Raw genomic sequence first — 18402 nt, 5'->3', positions numbered from 1 at the left:
TAACTTGGTGGTGACCACCAGAGTGCGCAACTAGAATAGCAAGCGGCAAATGTAACCCTGTGATCTTTTTCGACGGCGGCTTTGTTCCAGTAAGCATGTTCGGGCAGCGTGTTCGCCATATGCAGCCGGTACAGCCAGCGATGACAGCGCCGCCCACCGGCAGGTAGCAGCCACCATTAAGGCTCGTTATAAATATTCATTCAGGACGACGGCTTGACATCGCCGTTATGGCGCAGTGGATTAGAGGCTCGTGTTGCGTATGGAAGGTCGGCCGTTCGACTCAGCTCTCTGTACTGTAATTTTATTGTTTTTTCTTAATTTCATTTCTTAATTTTTTTCCCTTTTAGGTCGCAAATCGTGATGCTTAGTGGCATATAACGCCGTTTAAGCATTGTTTAGGCAATAATTATCCGTTTTAGGTAAGCCGTTGTGACAATCTTCAGTCACCGTGATCAATTCACCGTGGTTTCAAGCCTTGTGGCTGTACAGGCTGCAGTTGGCGAATACGCCGGGAATGCACTAGATCCATAGCGAGAAAAATGAGCAGCACTTCTCGTTTTGAAAGGGAGGTATCTAGGCAGTTTGATGCAAAGGCTTTGGTGGTGAAGGCAGCTCCAAACATCAAGTCACACCTTCATGAGCACACCCAGTGCTAGGCTGCGCGAAACTGTAACACAGACGATGCTACATTTCCAGCGTTCGCGGATAAAACTTTTGCATATTGAAAAACTTTAGAATACTCGCATAGAAATATTGAAGGCAGTGATCGATTCTTCAAAAGGGTAACACAATCGTTTTTTTAACGAGTTTCCATCATTCACATCGAGCATTTAAGACTGCCCTATAAAACCAATGGGAAGTTATTTTGCCGGTAACGAAAACTCTAAAAGCAAAACAAATTCAACAATTCCGTAGGATTTTCGCCGGGTATATTGATTGTTAAACTGAAATGTTAGGTTATATGAAAAAAAATGCCTTCATAAACTGTTTCCCGCTAAAAAATGCTTTTGTCCAAAATTGCTGGATATGCTTCAACAATGCCGCGGACGGAAAGATGGAATCAAGACCTTTTTTTTTATTTCTCCGCTCATCAAAGGCATGTGTTACGGTTCTCAACCAAGAGGAACTTACTTTGACTTACAGCAGCCACTGTAGCTGAACTGAGCAGTTCATTGGGAACCAGGAGGTTTCCGTCAGCGAAGCTTCACTTTCTTCCTTGCGGCTTGCGCATCCTGATCAAAACCGAGATGAATCGCGGTGCACTGAACCATTCTTAGAGGCCGGGCTCCTGAGGGCCATAAATCACCGGTCGGCAGTGTAGCGAAGCGATGGCAGCCTTGCAGCGCCTGGGTCAATACACTTCATCTCGCGCCCGGGTGACAACCGCGAAAGGGCCCCGGTCCCACTCGCGATGACCAATATATCTCCAATCTGCGGACGCTGCTTGCCCAATGCACTCACTTCTCCGCCCGCGGGCAGTCAGGAATGCAGACAGTTCCTCATAAGCAGTATAGTACTGTCTCCGCAGTGTAGGGCTACCGAGTTTCTTTACTCAACAGGGCCATGTTCAAGATTTGGAGGCTAGTTGGAGCGTCATTATTTTTTTTTGTACACAGAACGAAGACAGAGGAGGTAGCACTTCTGGTCGTCCGCTCTTACGTGCTCCGTCTTTCGATTGCACTAGCCTCTTTCAAATTTGGAGGTTCTGGAGACTATTCACAAAAAAGGGAGCCTTCACAATTTATCACGTGATATGCTACTGCTTCAAGTTTTAATTCTAATAGACTACCTTCAAAACTGAATAAAGAGGGCATCTGAATCCGCTTTTTGTTCTGGAAAAGATCTATTATATTACTCTCCGTGGCCGTGTTTAAGTTTGGGCAGCAGCAAAAGACGCATTTATAGTTGAGAAACGGAAGCTTAACAATTTTCACGCTACAATATTCGAACACGTGAGGTTAAGACTGAAAAGAGCCCCGTGGGCACTGTTTGCAAGTGAATGGCGTTGTAGCTTCATGAATGCGCAAGTAGAAAGAGGTCATGACGTACCGCAGTTCGCTTACGAAAAAGGTCGGTCGTGACAATACGTGCATTCCTTTTATTGGCATTTTATAGCTTACAAAAGCTCCGTTCTGACTGAAAGCAGCGTATTTGTGATTAGAACACGGTAACTCAATGATAGCGCCAAACGTGAATTTGTCCCAGTTTCCCTTAGGTGTAAGAGCAAGATCCATTAAAAGACGTCAGCCTATAGCGTCCTTAAACGTCCCCTTTCTTTTTCATTCTTTAGCAATACAATCAAGCAATGGACTAGAAAATCAGCACTGAAATTTATGCTGCTACATCATGAGAATTATATTCAGTCATTAAAGTTAGCGTTATTCGCATCGTGGTATTATCTATGAGCGCCAGACTTAAGCATACAAAAACCATTTCGGCATGGGTGGGAGACGTGGAGAAAAGCGCCCACGAACGGAGACTAGCAGGCGTACAAAGAGCCCGCGGACGGCCGCTATGACCGAGACCGGATTTGAGGACTTTGGACAGCCATGAATCACGTCTCGCCCGGAGGCAGTCTCAAAAGGCCACCGGGTTGTACAATAAAACGGATGCGCCGGACGAAGAGAAACGAGAAAAATAGAAAAGTTAAGACAGCAGAAAGCCTAGGCGGGAGAAACTCCTCCTCGGCGTAAAAACGGCGATAAAGAAATGAATCCCGAGTTCTTTGCGGACACAGCCATTTTGAGACGGGTCTTTCACGTACGAGGAAGACGCAGAAAGTTGGACATTGCGAAGGATCTCTGGATGGGCTGGTGTTGGCTTTGTGCAAAGCCCGGCCCCCGCTTTGCCCGCTCCGGCCAAAGGAACACCCCGAAGAACATGTTTTCGTTTCTTTTTTTTTTAGTTAAGGTTAGACTGAAAAAGAGCACGAAATGCGTAGTTGGCTCCAAATAAAAGGTCCACCGCAGCTCGACTGCAAAAAACTAGGGCCAGAAAGAAGCATTATATACAAAGCCCTCAACAAGGACTTGACGAGTCTCTTTCAGGATATTGTATAGGGCGGTGAAAAAAGGAAGATATCCAGAATTGCCTCGTTTTCTCAAAGCAGGAAAAGAACACTTGAAGATAGAAAGAGCGACAAAGAAAAAGAGCAGGCGTTTAGGAACTTCGGGTTAACGACAATTACTTTGCAGTTACGTATAACGCCTACTACCACACCGCCAGCTGCTGGAATCTGCTACACACTGTTGTACACATCAGGCCTGCAGTTACGAACATAACGTACTCTGTTTACATGGTATGGAACATGTCACTGAGGTCTGCGTCGTCGAAAACGAAATATTGAGCGGTTCATCTTTTCGGCATCAATGGTTTGAAGCTCTCTCATATCAATTGAAGAAGACGAATCCGAAATGAGAAACACCGCAAACTTCCCGACGCGCTCTTCAATTTGAAACCGCGGGTAGTCAGGTGCACCCTTCTTTATATACACCGGCGAACACATCATGACAGAGATTCACGCGCCTCGTGTAATCAAAAACGAATTAACCTCCACTCTCTCGAGAAAAAAAAAAGGGATACGAAAAAGTAAATTCTTGTGGCATATAAACGCGCCCGAGGAGTATGTGGAGAAAATGAATTCATTCCTCTCACCCAATTTTACACCGTCGTATCTTCGTCCCAGTGTCTACCACCCTTAAGGAAGCTAGAAAAAGAAAAAGGGAAAACGGAGAGCGAAACGCCTCTAGCGAGCGCGGGTTCCAAGATAGAGCCCCGCAAAACGAACACAAGGCGCACTGCCGGGCTCTCGGCATCAAGCGCTGTTTTCCTCACGGGCGGCAGACAGGAGAACCAGCGCGATTCTAGATGGAGACGTGATGGAAATTGAGCCCGGGGCGATACATCGGTGGGTTCTCCAACAAAAACGGGAGGGAGCAGTTTCAACGACGTGCCATTCCTTTCCGCCGATGGCAGGGCCGCTCCTCTTGGCACTCCATTTCCGAAGGTGGCCGCTAGTGGGAGGAGAAAAAAAAAGTCCTGCCCGCCTTTCCTCCCTCTGCCCCAACATAAAGCGCGTTTCTCCTTCTCTGGACGGCGCTGTGTTATTGCCTGTCATTGGTGGACAGGAAAAACTCCGAATACACTCCGCTTTTCAGGCGGCTCTATTACTTGAATCCGTTAAAAATGTCACCGGGTAGCTTTTTATTCCCTTCAGCTCGCCGATTATTCGCTGCAAACACCTCATCAACACCACATGCCAGGTGTCTCAGGGAAGACTTTCAGTAACTGTCATCAATAGGCTTTTTGGGACAAGAATATGGCTTTTGCGGCATAGTATTTATTGCCAGTGTTGGCGGACACCAGAAAGCCGGTGAATTGTTTTTAGTAAGCTGGTTGACGAATTATTCATAATTAACTTTCGAACTATTAGACTTAGGCGCCTATAGTGGACCCGAGATTTGTAGCCGTAGTTAGTAATGAAAAATATCAGTTTTTAAATTTTGAAAACGCTTTATCTTCGGCAGTGTGGCTCGACAAAATATGACTGCATCGCGGCAAAATATATAAGCTTTCGAAAGGCATTCAGGCAAAGCAACCTTTCCAGTCCACATAGGTAATCAAAAAAGGTAAAGTTTCTCGAGCCGCAACGCCAGGGGTTATCAAGTTTTCTAAATTCTAAAAATTGACATGGCTATTGCTAACGACTGGCTACAAATGACTTATTTCAGCTAGGCGCCATACTCTATTAGTTAAAAGTTATTACTAAAAATTAGTTAACCACTTCACTACGTAAGACGATTCAGCGGTTTTTTGATGTCTCGCCAACACGGGTAATGATATGCTGAAAAAGCCAGGGGGGCACCTCAAAAAACTTGTTTTTGAGGTTACTGAAAGTATTCACTGAAACACCTTGCATTAACTAACTCCGGCCTTGACTTGAACAGTTTTGGCTTGCATTGTGGATATGTTTGTCCTTCCCTAATTAATTTCCTTCATGATGACTAATGGGTTTTAGCGAGGGAAGCAAGCATATGGGGTTTTGGGTTTGCCGTTGTAGTAGGGTCCGTGTTCATTTTGACTTCGTCCGTTATTGAACATGCTGTGATGACGAAGAAGTGCCCGCGCGGCAGCGTGGGTACGTGCCATTCAGCCCGAGGACATCATCATCATCATCAGCGGGGCTGCTCTCTGCGAGCGCGCGCTTCCTGTTGGTGCTTTTGGAACCACTGACTGTCGGAGAACGCCGTTCCGCGCCTTGTGCTTTGTGCCGTGCTACGTTTTGTGTTCTGTTCCCGAAAAACCCATTACAAGTGGTGGAGGTGGACTCTGATCCCGTTCTGGAGCTTAGAAACGGCACCGTTACCACCCAAATGCCGAGAGACACAGCCCTGCCGCCACCGCCGCCCCCATCGGTACTGCCAGCACCCGTTATCTGCGCTGGCATGCCTCGGCAGCGAGACCCAGCTGTCTTCAGCGGCACAGGTGACAGTGATGTCGAAGATTGGCTGGCGTCCTACGAGCGGGTAAGCACGCACAACCGCTGGGACGATACCATGAAGCTTAACAAAGTTATTTTCTACCTCGCTGACGTCGCCAACCTCTAGTTCCGCAAACATGAAGCAGACATAACCACCTGGTCGGCTTTCAAAACGAGCTTTGCCGAGGTATTTGGCCGTCCTGGTGTGCGCAAGCTCCGCGCTGAACAGCGCTTGCGTGAGCGGGCGCAGCAGCCAGGTGAGACGTTCGCCAGCTACGTGGAAGACGTCGTCGACCTGTGCAAGCGCGTCAATTCTGAGATGTCTGAAGCCGATAAGGTCCGGCACATTATGAAAGGCATCGACGAGGATGCCTTTCAAATGCTTCTTGCCAGGCAGCCGGACACCGTTGCCTCTGTCATCAGCTTGTGCCAGAGCTACGAGGTGCTCCGCAAGCAACGCGTCCTCGCTCGTCGCCCTATGCGGCAGGCCGAGATCCTATCTGCTGATGCCGTGGTCGCTGGAGAGCCTCACTTCATGCAGGAGGTGAAGCGGTTTATCCGTGAAGAAGTTGCACGTCAACTCGCGCTCGTGCATACGCCCCCAGCTCCGTCACCAGCACTTCCGCCGGCCTTTCAGCAGACCATCCAGGCACAGGTCGCAGACGCCCTGCAAATCGCGGATGCCGTGCTACCCGTCCCTCAGCAGGCAGTGGCTGCCCCGCTTACCTACGCCGCCGTCCTGTCTACTACAGGGTTTTCGCCATTCTTCCTCCTTTATGGACGCGAATCTACCTGCTTGATTGACACCTTTCTCCCCTACCATCCAGACGCATCTGACTGCTCGCCTGCTTCTGAAATCGCCAAATACGCCGAAGAATGCCGCCAACTAGCCCGATCCCTCACGTGTGACGATCAACATCATCAGAAAGAACGGCGTGATTCTGGTCAACCCTTTCCCCGCCTACCTGCCGGCTCCCTTGTTTGGCTCTGGGTCCCTTCTGGTCCCCCTGGCCTGTCATCCAAGTTCCTCACCAAATATCATGGCCCCTACCGTGTTGTCTGTCAGAGTTCCCCCGTGAACTACGTTGTGGAACCTTTGACACCCTCCTCTGACCACCGCTGCCGTGGCCGTGAAACCGTTCACATCAGCCGCTTCAAGCCCTACCATGAACCCGTGATGTGTACCGCGCCGTGAGTTGCCAGGATGGCTCCTCCTTCGCCGGGGGCCATTGTGATGACGAAGAAGTGCCCGCGCGGTAGCGGGACTGCTCTCTGCGAGCGCGCGCTTCCTGTTGATGCTGTCGGAGCTGCTGACTGTCGGAGAACGCCGTTCCGCGCCTTGTGCTTTGTGCCGTGCTGCGTTTTGTGTTCTGTTCCCGAAAAACCCATTACAATGCACCTAAATCTATGAAGGAAAGGCCTAGCGCTTTGAAGCGTGAGCCATCGGCGATGGTATTCTCACTCATATATTACTATTCAGGTCTTCTGGCTACTGAAAGCGCCCCTGCGTTCGTTCAAGTGTCTTTGAAGCTGGGTCGCGCGCATGGCGTCACTAGCTGCCTTTTTAGCTTGAGGAACCTCGGCTATTGGTGCCTTTTTTTTTAGGAGTTCAGTGCGCTCTGCCTTCTAAGTAGCTTTTGGTGCTTTAATTGCCGCCGCATTCAGCACGGAGCGCTGGGCGAAGTGTCTTTCGTTGTTTGAAACGCCACAGCTTGTGCCGTCTCCACAGCCGCCTTAGCCAACATCCTTGGCGCAGAACGAAATGATACATGATCACGAACACGACGGTTTCCAACGCGTGGCGCGACAGGTTACGGCGATTGAAACGTATGAGCTAAAGGAAAACAGCGACGATCACCGAATGGTATAAAGTATCAGAAAATAATGCTGATGTGTTCTCGCTGGTGATGTTTCTAATCCTGGTCTGGGGTATAGTAGGATAAAGTTTTTTTTTTTTACAATTCGGACAGAGTTCGAAAAGGTTTGGCTGCATGTACGGTGACAAGTACGTCATCAGTTCAGTTCCTCTATGATTTGGGATGCTTTCTGCCTGAATCTGCCAGGAATAGAAGTTAAAAGCGTGTTATGTTTCAAATGGCTCGAAGGAATCCCTGCAATATGCAGCCGCATCACCTAATGTGCCTGCTTTGCAGGGCACCATCCAGCGCGTTCTGATGACTTGCGCTAAGCTCCGTTACTTTCGTCTTTTGTTTGTACAGCCTACGCGGGCAATTTGGCACAAATTGAGTAAATCAAAGAAATGGAATCCATATATCAAAAGTTACATTCTAGCCTGAGAGATGTGTTGTTGATGTCCGAGTCCAGAAGAAGATAGGGAAAGAAGATGCAAGTCGGTGAAACTGCGGATGCAGAGAGGAAGCATGCTAATGAGCTGTGTACTGTTAGTGTCCAGGTGCCAATCGACGCGTTGTAAGAAGCAAGGGTTAAGTCCTAACTTCGACCTCCGGAAAGGGTCACTGGTTTGCTCAAAGGACCTAACCGGAAGTGGCGGTCCGCTGCGACGGAAACGTCTTTGGGCCAGCCGACAAAATAAGGAGGCGCACGAGACTCAATTCGCAGATATTATGTCTCGCTGCAAGACCTCAGGAAATATAGACAGCGCTCCAGCGCATCTGCCAGGCACGCCATGTCGGACGCAGTACCTCGCGGCGCCTAAGTGTATCGATGTTTCAGTGGTGTAGCAGCCGTGCTAAATACAGCCACATTTGGGAGCGGAAGCTCTACCATTCCCACGCAAAACCTCATGGTCATGTCGCTCCGAAAAATGAGCTTCTAGCTGGTGAGCGGGGTGTGTGACGTCATACCATGTGACTAGCCGCGCCTTGGTGCAGCTGCGGAGCCGGCGACGTTCACTCGCCTTCGCAACTGTGTTGAACAATGCGATTCAACGCTCACCTCGCAGTTGCGCTGAACCAAGTGACTAGCCGTTCATCATTTTTAATCGAGCGTCCGCTCTGTAACTACGTTGAGGTGGGTTGGATCCCACCTCTTGACTCTGGAGTAGAGGAATACATTCAAGAGCCAGGAACGCCTCGCCTGTGATCGCCTGCATTCCACACATCTTGGTGTGCCCTTGAGCAGACAAGGACAAATTTCGGCGCCTAAAACTTGCGCAACCCATTAGCAAGCGACAGCAAGTCTCACAGCCGCGTTTGTCCCGTACTATGCGCTATGATTGCCGAACAACACGCAGAGCACTCACAAACTTCTCTGTTTGGTGCCAGTCCTCTCGTGGACAGTCGCGGCCCACTTTTGCTGACGCATAATTTAATGTGTGCAAAGATAAAAAAAGAGAATCTAAAGTGTACGCACTCTCCAATGATTTTCCGCTATGTAAGCGGTCGGCAAATGCTACGGAATCGAACTTGAAAAGCGTATACGCTCTCCTCAACTGGGGTTAGCAGGAGCGCATCAGCAAGCACAGAGTTTTATTTTTGTTTTTCTTGCGCTTATGTCCTGCTCGCAGGCTATGCGCAAACCGCATAAAAGAGTAATACACGTCCGTCCCTTTTATCGGCCTTTCCAGAGCTTCGGACTTTATTTGTTCTCATTCCACGGCGCCGAACAGATAGGCATGTTGCGCGGAGAACCGGTGGAGGACGGCAAAGAGAGGGGCCCCTACTTCCGGATGAAGGATCCCAGTACGCCCACCGTTTCCGGCAGCGGCTTTCCCGCCTTCATCCGGCACTTTTGTAATCTGGCTTCGCGAGGAAATAAAAGCACAAGGAACAATGACAAAATGTGCGGTGAAGTAAGGACGAGAGGCTTGTTGGCTTATCTAGCGGTTGTGACTAAGCGCAGTTTTTTTTTATATTTCCATATGCTCAGGCGGTGCGCTGCGGTTCGGTATAAACATTTCTAGCTGCCAATCCGATTGAGTGGAGAATTATTTTGCACCTGGGAGCCAAGTATATCTGATAGGGATGTCGAGCAATGTAATTCTTTTAGTACAGCAGAAAGAAAAAAGCGCAACCACACTGCTGATTTCAAAACTAGAAGCGGTGTAAACAATTAACAACTATTTTATACGTTTATGCCATACGACTGTTATACAGTGCAAAGTATAACACACACAAATACACACACACACACACACACACACGCGCAATATATGTATGAAATGACACCGGACTGGTAATCTCTATATACAAAAGGAAACCAAAAATGACAAAAAGCGCAGATCAGGCTGTCAGCCAGAAAGACAAGCCTCTGTGTCCTTGTTTGCCACTTTCATAGAATCATGGAAGCCGAGCTCACACTCTCATGGCCACAGCGGTGGCTCTTGTGCTTACATTTGAGCCAAATTCCAAGACGTACAGTGATCACTGAAAGCCTCCCCACGATAAGAAACCCACAACACAAAATAAGTACCATGTGTAAGCACAGCATGAAAGAAAAATAAAGCTACACACCATACGCCGTTTCCGTTCCTTTCACGACGTCCACCGTCGGCGCAGCAGAAGCCATCAGCGCAGAGCTGAGGGCAACAAGGAATGATAGAAGAAACGAAGAAAGATAGCCCAAAGTGAAACTCGACTGATGTGGCGACAGCGCAACGTCACATTCGCTTCCATGGCCAGGCTGCAACACTCGGCTGTCGCGAACAGATTCCGCCACCGACGCGACGGCAGGCGGGCGGAATGCGAGCCCCGCTTCTCGTGAGACAGGGGCCCGGATATATCGGGCCGCTGGCTCGCTATCGGGAGAAACCGGACGCCGCGGGGAAGTCTTCTGCTTCATCCTGTGCGGAAGATCTCCAAAGCGGCGGCCCATATCTACGGTCGGACACCGACTGCTACGCAGAAGGAGCTCGCCGGCAGAAGCTTTCGGTTTCCCACTGTGCCCGGCGTCTCCCTTGTGTCCGCGGCTTTGCGTCTCCGTTCGCCTGCCCATCTTTTTGGGGAAGGAAAGCTGGCGGCGCGTGAAATGGAAGGCGCGTAGTCGGGCTCATGCTTTGGTTTCTTGGCTTCACTGCCCAGTGGCTCGCATTTTTCCGTTCAGTTTTGGGTCGCAGTGTCCACTACTTCTTTGGGCAAGGTACGCTCATTGTTCGCCTTTCAATAATATCGATGAGAACAGCTCCAATGAACACCATTATTAAGAAGTATGTAAAAATGCTGCAATCTAGGTGTACTCGAGTTACCAATAAGAGTGTTACTGGTAAGTGTGGCTAGAGGACACTAATTCCATTCGAGGGTAATGCCAGCTCCGCTCTTGGTCATTCATTGTCTTCAATTTTCTTCACTTAACTGCTTATCTTGTGAGGAGCCACGCAGTGACACGTGTACAGAGTCACTAAAGCTGTAGATTCCCAGGCAGTAAAGTATCTTCTGTTTAATCTCAATAGATGAGTTATCATTTAAATTGTTTGTGGCTTCGTGCTATAAAAGATGAAAGCGCAATATGCGCGCACAATCCAAAAGAGTTGGGAAAAGCAGTGGAGCTAGGATGGCGACAGAAAGCTAACTGTTCCTTTTAACAGTATACGGAGCTTCTAATACCTCTTGCGCGAAATCATCTTCGTACTGCCATTAAGGTCCGGCACTCAAGGAGTATGGCCATGCAGCTTGAATGGTTTTGACGACAGGAACGCGCATGCACGTTTGTTCATGAGTTTCTAGTAATTCTTTGGAGGTGCACCTTAAGAACACCTGTAGTCTAGAGTACGCATGCCACACTGTTCGATACTGAGCCACACAGCCAGATACTTAGGCAACTATACCGGATACAATATACCGGATATATGGAAAGACCCTGTCATTTAATTCTTCTGCATTACCTAGAGCAATAAATCTCTGGAATGATCTTCCTGGCAACATAATCTCTTTCATTGATCCTGGAGAGTTTAAAAAACATCTTTGTACACATTTATTGCCCTAGTGATGTTTGAAATGTACGACAGTTTCATTTGTTCTTAACGTTTTCCCATTTACCACTTCTTCTGCTGCCCCTGGTTGCCTTTGTTTTTCACGTTTCGCTTATTTTTCTTTCTATTTTTGAGTATGATGTTATTTTAACTCCGTTTTGTACCGCGTTCTTGTACCGCTATTATGGTTTTTTCCTTCTGCATATTCCTTTTTTCGATTTGCACCCCTCACCCAATGTTCTTCGGTGCCTGTGAGGTACAAATAAATAAATAAACTCTGAGAGGTCGCAACAGTAACAGCGGTGAGGACAGCACCTCTGCTGACCATGAAGAAATTCTCAGCTTTAATGATATTGCAAGTGCCTGACAACATGTGTCTGTAACAAGGTTGATCAGATGTGGACTCTACTAAGATGAGCTTTAAATTTACATCCCTGTGGATAATGTGAGTGCGATCCTCGTTGGCCCGCTGGCAGTCGTTTTAAATGTTGGCACTAATATGCTTGTGTACTGATGGCTGCACGGTGTTATAGTTGCGAAATCATGTTTAGGAACCATTGGTGCGAACTTGCTAAATAAAGCCACTAATATTCCTAAATACTTTATTTTTCATTCTTCAAAGTAAAGTGTAGAAACGAAGCCAAATGATTGTGAAGGGCCCCATTTTAATTTTAAGCGGCTAAGGTTTTTGAACGCTTTTTACTCCATATTCATCGCAATCCGGCAGGAATGAAAGTCGCAGAAAACTTTGGTAAGGAACCGGACAAGGATGCAACAGCGCAGAATACGAAGGGCAAACAAAAGGCCAGAGGACATAGCACCCGCCGTTTTTTGCGCAGTTGCAGCATGTTTACTTCCATCCAACTCGCCCAACTTTGCGACCTTCAGAAACTAGACACCATCTTGTTTGAGCCAGTGCGGCGGGGTTATCATGTGTCAGGCTGCGACGTTACGCATGCGTGGTTTCGCTCTTCAGTTCTTGCTTTCGCTAGATCCTTTCTAAGTGCCCGAGCGATCTCCTGGTAAGGGACATTGAGTCGTCGGATTGTTCAAAGAAAAATATAGCACCACTGGACACCACTTCTGTATGCGTCCCGAATAATTGTCGTAATGTAGTCTTGACAAAAATCAGTGAATTCACTTCGCACGTGGTAGATACGGAGCACCGTGAACGCCGTTTTGACAGCGCTTCAGAGCCACTCAGGGTCAGGTAGAAATGAAAAATCAGATTACAGTTATTCTAGCCATACATGTGCTGCCACTGATTAACTGCAACTCATAAGTGGATGAAGTGCAACATTGAGTGCAAGCGCAGAAGCCCAATATGACACGATTATTTCTGATTTCTTAGGGCCTCGATCCTAATGCAACCGACCACAAGGCAACGCCGTAGTGCGGATATGAAATGCGAATTACTTATCGGCATTATTGTGATTGATGTATACATAGGCTGAGAGGGGATGCTAAATGACAATGTCCGAACGATGTATGAGGCAATGACTCACGCAATAATTCCGTCTCCTTATGCAACCCTGTTCAGCATCCCTACCATTAGCACACAAAGTCTTACTTAGTATACTCGGTTACAACTCAAAACGACGCCGCAGATGGCCCTTAAAAGAGGCCCTCCAGTCAATGGCATCCACCGATTTGTAAGACACCGCGATTAATTCGATTAAGCCATGGTTAGTGATAGGTATAGCATTAAGCTACCGGAAGCAGGCATAATGAGCGAGGGAACAAACGCGAGTTAATGACATCCCCGTGGAAATCAAGAGGAAGAAATGCGCTTGGGCAGGGCATGTAATGAAGATGATTCGCCTTTCATCTGTCACCTTCTGCGATGTCAGTCAGGCAAGTATCAGGGGATTAACCAAGATGTCATGAGAATTGGTCTACATGATTAGCTGAAACGCCTCTCTTGAGGGTATTAAGGACATTTGACATTTCGATCTTGCGTCGAGTTGTATCCGACTATGGAAGTTCAAGGTAGCACGAACAAACTGCCGACTGTGAGCTTAATGTATACTTTAAATCAGCTGACATTTCGAGCAATTTACCGTACGAACTGAAGTCCGCTAATAGCTTTCAACTCCAGTTGCAAAAATATTACCCTGAAATGAACGCGGCTCTTTAGGTGAAGTTTTGTGTTCTAACTGTACATCATTGCTGCAGCTTTAAGAGCTTTGCATTGTCTAGCATGACACCCTGCATATGTGATTATAATCCTGGCACAGTACTCATTTAATGCTGTTCTTTACTTTATTTATTACATTTTTGCCCCTTGTGATCCTAAACTTATTGCAAAAATTTGTACCTAAACCAGACTCCTAAGTCCCCCCCCCCCTCCCCCCCCTGGCTATGGTAAATTTGTTTGCAGTAAGCCCCTCAAGTTATTCCCCAAATGTTCGGTAATATTTAAGGTATATATTTTCACGATGGCTTTCACGCATTTTTGTTCGAATTATTTGTTTAGATTGTGTATACTTCGTTTACTCTTCAGTTATCTTATTGACTGCATTTTTATCTGCGCTCTTATGAGTGTTTCTAGTATTACCTCATTTATTTATGCATTTCTGCATCTTATGTGTTGAAATTTACTTTTTCTTTGCTGTATGCCACCGTGCGTTTCTCGCTAGACCAGTTACAAGCAATTGGCTCTGGGTCCAAACAGTGTTTGCCCACTCTGTGTTCCAGCAAAGAATAAAGAAGAAAAAAAGAGCTACCACAAGTTCAATATTGTCTTACACTGCAGATGCCTTCCAGCTGCAGTAATTACCGCTCATGGAACCTGACGATGAAAATGCTTGAAAGTGACCCCAACGGCCAATGTTGGAACATAAAATACATGTGTCGCATTTTATTCCCCAAACGTCAAATTATAATTCTTAGAATTTGTGTTCCTTCGAGGCGGTTTTGTACAGTCAGGCCGGAATGAAACGCGAACACGCATATATCATACATTTCTGCTTTTCAGCGAGATATTCCTTTACAACCTATTTTCGATTATGCATTTCAGTAGGCCCTTTACCCAGACACATGAATCAGGCTAGTTGTACACTTCAGATGAAAGTAGGCAGGTAAAATATTTTGTTTTCTTGACATGCTCTGTTCGCGTTTCATTCCGGCCTGACTGTACATCTAGAATGAGTGATTTTAGTTTATTTTATAAACAGCTTGCTGGTCTGGCAAGTCTGCGACCGCTGACGCCACACGGGAATACTTGCCCTGCGTCTCCCGACGTGCGCTGTTCTCTGCGCTGAGGTGCATGCCTAGACGCCATGGGCGGTGAATCTTGGAGAAGCGGGATTGTTCGTGGCTCCCATCTTGAGATTTCCGAGGAAGCCGAAACCGATCATGAGCTCATGTTCTATTATTAAAACATGCACTTGGAAGCATATTGCTCGTATTTTGAGGGGGTGGTCTCCTTTTAGTGGGTAAGTGCTCCCATACATGAAAAGCGGCATTTCCCGTGTCTGCTTCCTCCAATGTGCGCTACGAAGGACGTAGCGTTGGCGTTGCATTGCTGAGCACGAAACTCTTGCCCCCCGCTCCGTCGGCTCAATAGTTCAAAGGCACTAAAGTAAAACTTGCAGCACGAAGGGAGCATAGAAAACTGCTGCCTTTTATAGCTGTAATCTTCGGTGTAGAACTTCGATTTCGATGTGGGTGAAACAATGACTTTCAGTGTCTCACAAGGTCAAACCGAACTTAACTGCGTGGTGGTATGGCCCAAGCCATGATAGTATGACCACGTGATCATATGACTATAACCACTGGGTACGTGACCTTGACCTTTGATTTGATTTGAAAGCGTTCAGACCATGCTTAACAGAGCTTTCGCTCGTATAACCAGGTTAAATCCACGTTGAATCCGAGACATTTTTTTTTAGTACAAGCAGTCAGAAATACTAAGGGCTAGAAGAGAAAGGCACACAAAGGTCTTTTTGACTGGGTTTCCTCAAAAATATGTACAAACCGGCCCAGATTTCAACTCTCCAGAAAACTGTCCAATGCGGCGGCTTTCTCGCTGGATGCATGCTTGAAAACTGTGTGTGCATGCGTTTTAGTCGACCATGCATTCGTTTCGGTTGGCACAACAGTGATGCATTCCAATCGCGATGAAAACCCATCGTGACTCGAATACGGCACTGCTGGTACCGACCAACAGACGCCGTCTTCAATTCGCGCCGCCCGAAGCAGCTCATTACTGCACCGGCTCCTGGTGTTATGCGCTGCTTGGCTTTACTGCTACTCGATAAGCAAATTTCCAATGCATTCTCCAAATTAGTACTTCAATATAATAGTATATAATTTAGCATTTACCGTGTGAGCGCGAAATTGCCCGAGAAATGCGCCCAATCACCGATTACTACGAGTGCGCCCCAGCGCTACTTTTGTTCTTCACACACCTTTATAAAAGTCATCATCATCATCAGCCTGACTACGCCCCTGCAGGGTACCGGCCTCTCCCATGTCTCACCATATAACCCTGTCCTTCGCCAGTTGTGGCCACCGTACCTCCGCAAACTTCTTAATCTCATCCGCTCCCCTAACCTTCTCTTGGAGTCCACTCGGTTACCCTCAAGGACCAGCGGTTATCCTGCCTTCGCATTACATGCCCCGCCCATGCCCGTTTCTTCTCCTTGATTTCGTCTAGGATGTCACTAACCCGCACTTGTTCCCTCACCCACTCCGTCCGCTTCCGATCTCTTAACGTTACACCTATCATTTTTCTTTCCACAGCTAGCTGCGTTGTCCTCAACTTGAGCTGAACCCTCTTTGTAGTCGTCCACGTTTCTGCCTCATAGGTAAGTAAAGGTAAGATACAACTGTTGTATACTTTTCTCTTTAGGAATATTGGTAAACTGCGACTCGTGATCTCAGACAACCTGCTATAGCCGCTCAACTCCATTCTTACACTTCTAGTTATTTCCCTCTCATGATCCGGATCAGCGGCCGCTACCTGCCCTAAATAGACATATTCTCTTTCTACTTCCAACACCTCGCCACCAATTGCGAACTGGTGTTCCCTTGATAGACTGTTGAATGCTACTTTGGTTTTCTGCATGTTAATTTTTAGCCGCACCGTAACGGCTCTGCCCGTCTGACTCATTGATCATGCTTTGTAGTTCATGTCCTGACTGACTTAGCAAGGCTATGTCATCAGCGAATCGCAGGTTACTTAGGTATTTCTCATTAACTCTTATCCCCAACTGTTCCCATTTCAGGCCCCGGGATACCTCCTGTAAACAGGCGGTGAATAGCACAGGCGAGATTGCCTCTCCCTACGTGTTTATACAAATAGCTCAGCTACACAAATACAAATAGAGGGTTTATACAAAAGCTCAGCTTGTGCTTTATGCCACGCAAACGAACAACATATAGCTATTTGTATATCTTGCAAGATATAGCTATTTGCAAGATATACAATAGCTATATCTAGTTCGTTTGTATGGCATAAAGCACGAGCTGAGCTCTCATTGCCAGAAATATTCTCTTCTCTTCCGCGAAAATTGGAGGTTTACTTGTTCATACACAATACAACAAAATAATGCTGCAAGAAGCGCCTATGATGCGATCGCCTGGCTGGGAAACGCCTGATGGCTAGGCTGTTGACACAGCGTACAACCAGCGCTTCCCACTAATTGTATCTACTTTCTCCTTTGTGGCCAAATAGTTGATTTAAAACTTATTTGTGCAGAATTATGCTCGGCGACCAAGTGGATTTAATATAACTCCCAAATTGGCTGTGCACAAGAGGCGCCGATGGCTATTCCGAGCAATGCCTTGAGCATTGCTCGGCAGTCCTAGTCACAGTGGTACATACCGCTTAATGTACGCGCGTCCTGCGATGTAACCAATTATAGAAATCAGTTCACTGTTGTCAAAACTACACTCTATGGCCATTTTCATTTATCAAACCTAGAGAACTCGCTCTCCAATATCGCCAGAATCGTTAGAACTGTTCCTATCGGAAGGGGCCGACTGTGTGGTGTCGGCTGAAATTTTTTGGATACTGATCACTTGCAAGTGCTTAGACGAGAAGGACGAGAATGAAAGGAAGGGAGGTTATCCGGAGGAATAAAGCGGTTTGATAACCTGTTCGGGGGGAAAGGGATGAGGGGGCATAAAGATGAAGGAGAAAAGAAAGCAGGAAAATGAAGCAAGTGCTTAAGTGTGAACACGTCTAGCTGCTTTTTTCGCTTTTTTTCCCAATACGCATACGGTGTAGACAAGCGCAGTTATGCAGGCCGTCACTCCATCGGGTGACCGTCCGCCTGTCGGTTTCGTCGGCATCACTGACATGAAAACCTGTCGCACTACGACGAGCGGCGATCGTTGATCGTTCTGGCGTCATCGCCAGTACAATTTGACAGAAAGTTACGTCAGCTATGGCATGTGCTGACCGCCGGCTTTGCACATGCATAGTGTGACCAGCTTGAACTATACCGACGAAAATCTGCGTTGCTGCTATCACTTTCGCCCTATAAAATGTTCGGCAGTTACTCCTATATGAGGCACCGCCGTTACTTCGATCGCCCACGAAAGTACAATGAACATGTCCTTTGAAATCGCAGCCATGATGCTGCTGCGTGAATGCGCTTGTGACGTGAATCAAGCGGGTAAACGTCCTTTTTGGTCACGTTGTTAAGTTTCCTGTAGTCCACGCAGAAACGCAGAGTATTGTCCTTTTTTTGACAAGAACCACAGGCGATGCCCACGGACTGGTGGACGGCTGAATGACATCGTCTGCAAGCATCTCGGCAACCTGATTCTGAATGGCTTCTCTCTCCATCGGGGAAACACGATATGGGCGCTGGCAGACGGGTCGCCTAGTCTCATCAGTGATGATACGATGCTTGGCGAGTGGAGTTCGGCCGACCTTCGAGCACGTAGCGAAACAGTCCTCAAAGTCTGCCAAGAGGTCCGACAGAAGATCCCTCTGAACCGACGGCAGGGCAGGATTTATTCTGACTGACTCAAGAACGTGATGTGGGCCAGCATACTCCGGAGAGGGTCCTCCCACGGTGCA

At 47.4% G+C, this 18402-nt stretch overlaps 1 protein-coding gene across 3 annotated transcripts in view; it reads right to left on the bottom strand.

The window, feature by feature from the left end:
* The window catches only part of LOC149334240 (uncharacterized), a 100041-nt gene that overhangs the window by 71500 nt on the left and 10139 nt on the right, over positions 1-18402 (bottom strand). Inside the window, exon 1 of one of the 3 annotated variants that reach the window (XM_089555094.1) lies at positions 9913-10160. The exons of the other annotated variants lie outside the window; for them this stretch is intronic. The gene's annotated coding sequence lies outside the window, so the exon portion shown is untranslated. Of the gene's footprint in view, positions 1-9912; positions 10161-18402 lie in introns of those variants that run through there. 3 annotated transcript variants of the gene reach the window in all.

This window comes from Amblyomma mixtum, chromosome 8 (genome assembly GCF_055824585.1).
Source record: "Amblyomma mixtum isolate Tamu chromosome 8, ASM5582458v1, whole genome shotgun sequence".
Classification (NCBI taxonomy): domain Eukaryota; kingdom Metazoa; phylum Arthropoda; class Arachnida; order Ixodida; family Ixodidae; genus Amblyomma; species Amblyomma mixtum.
Note: the sequence above shows the minus strand (reverse complement) of the source record. Positions and strands in the feature narration are given on the sequence as shown.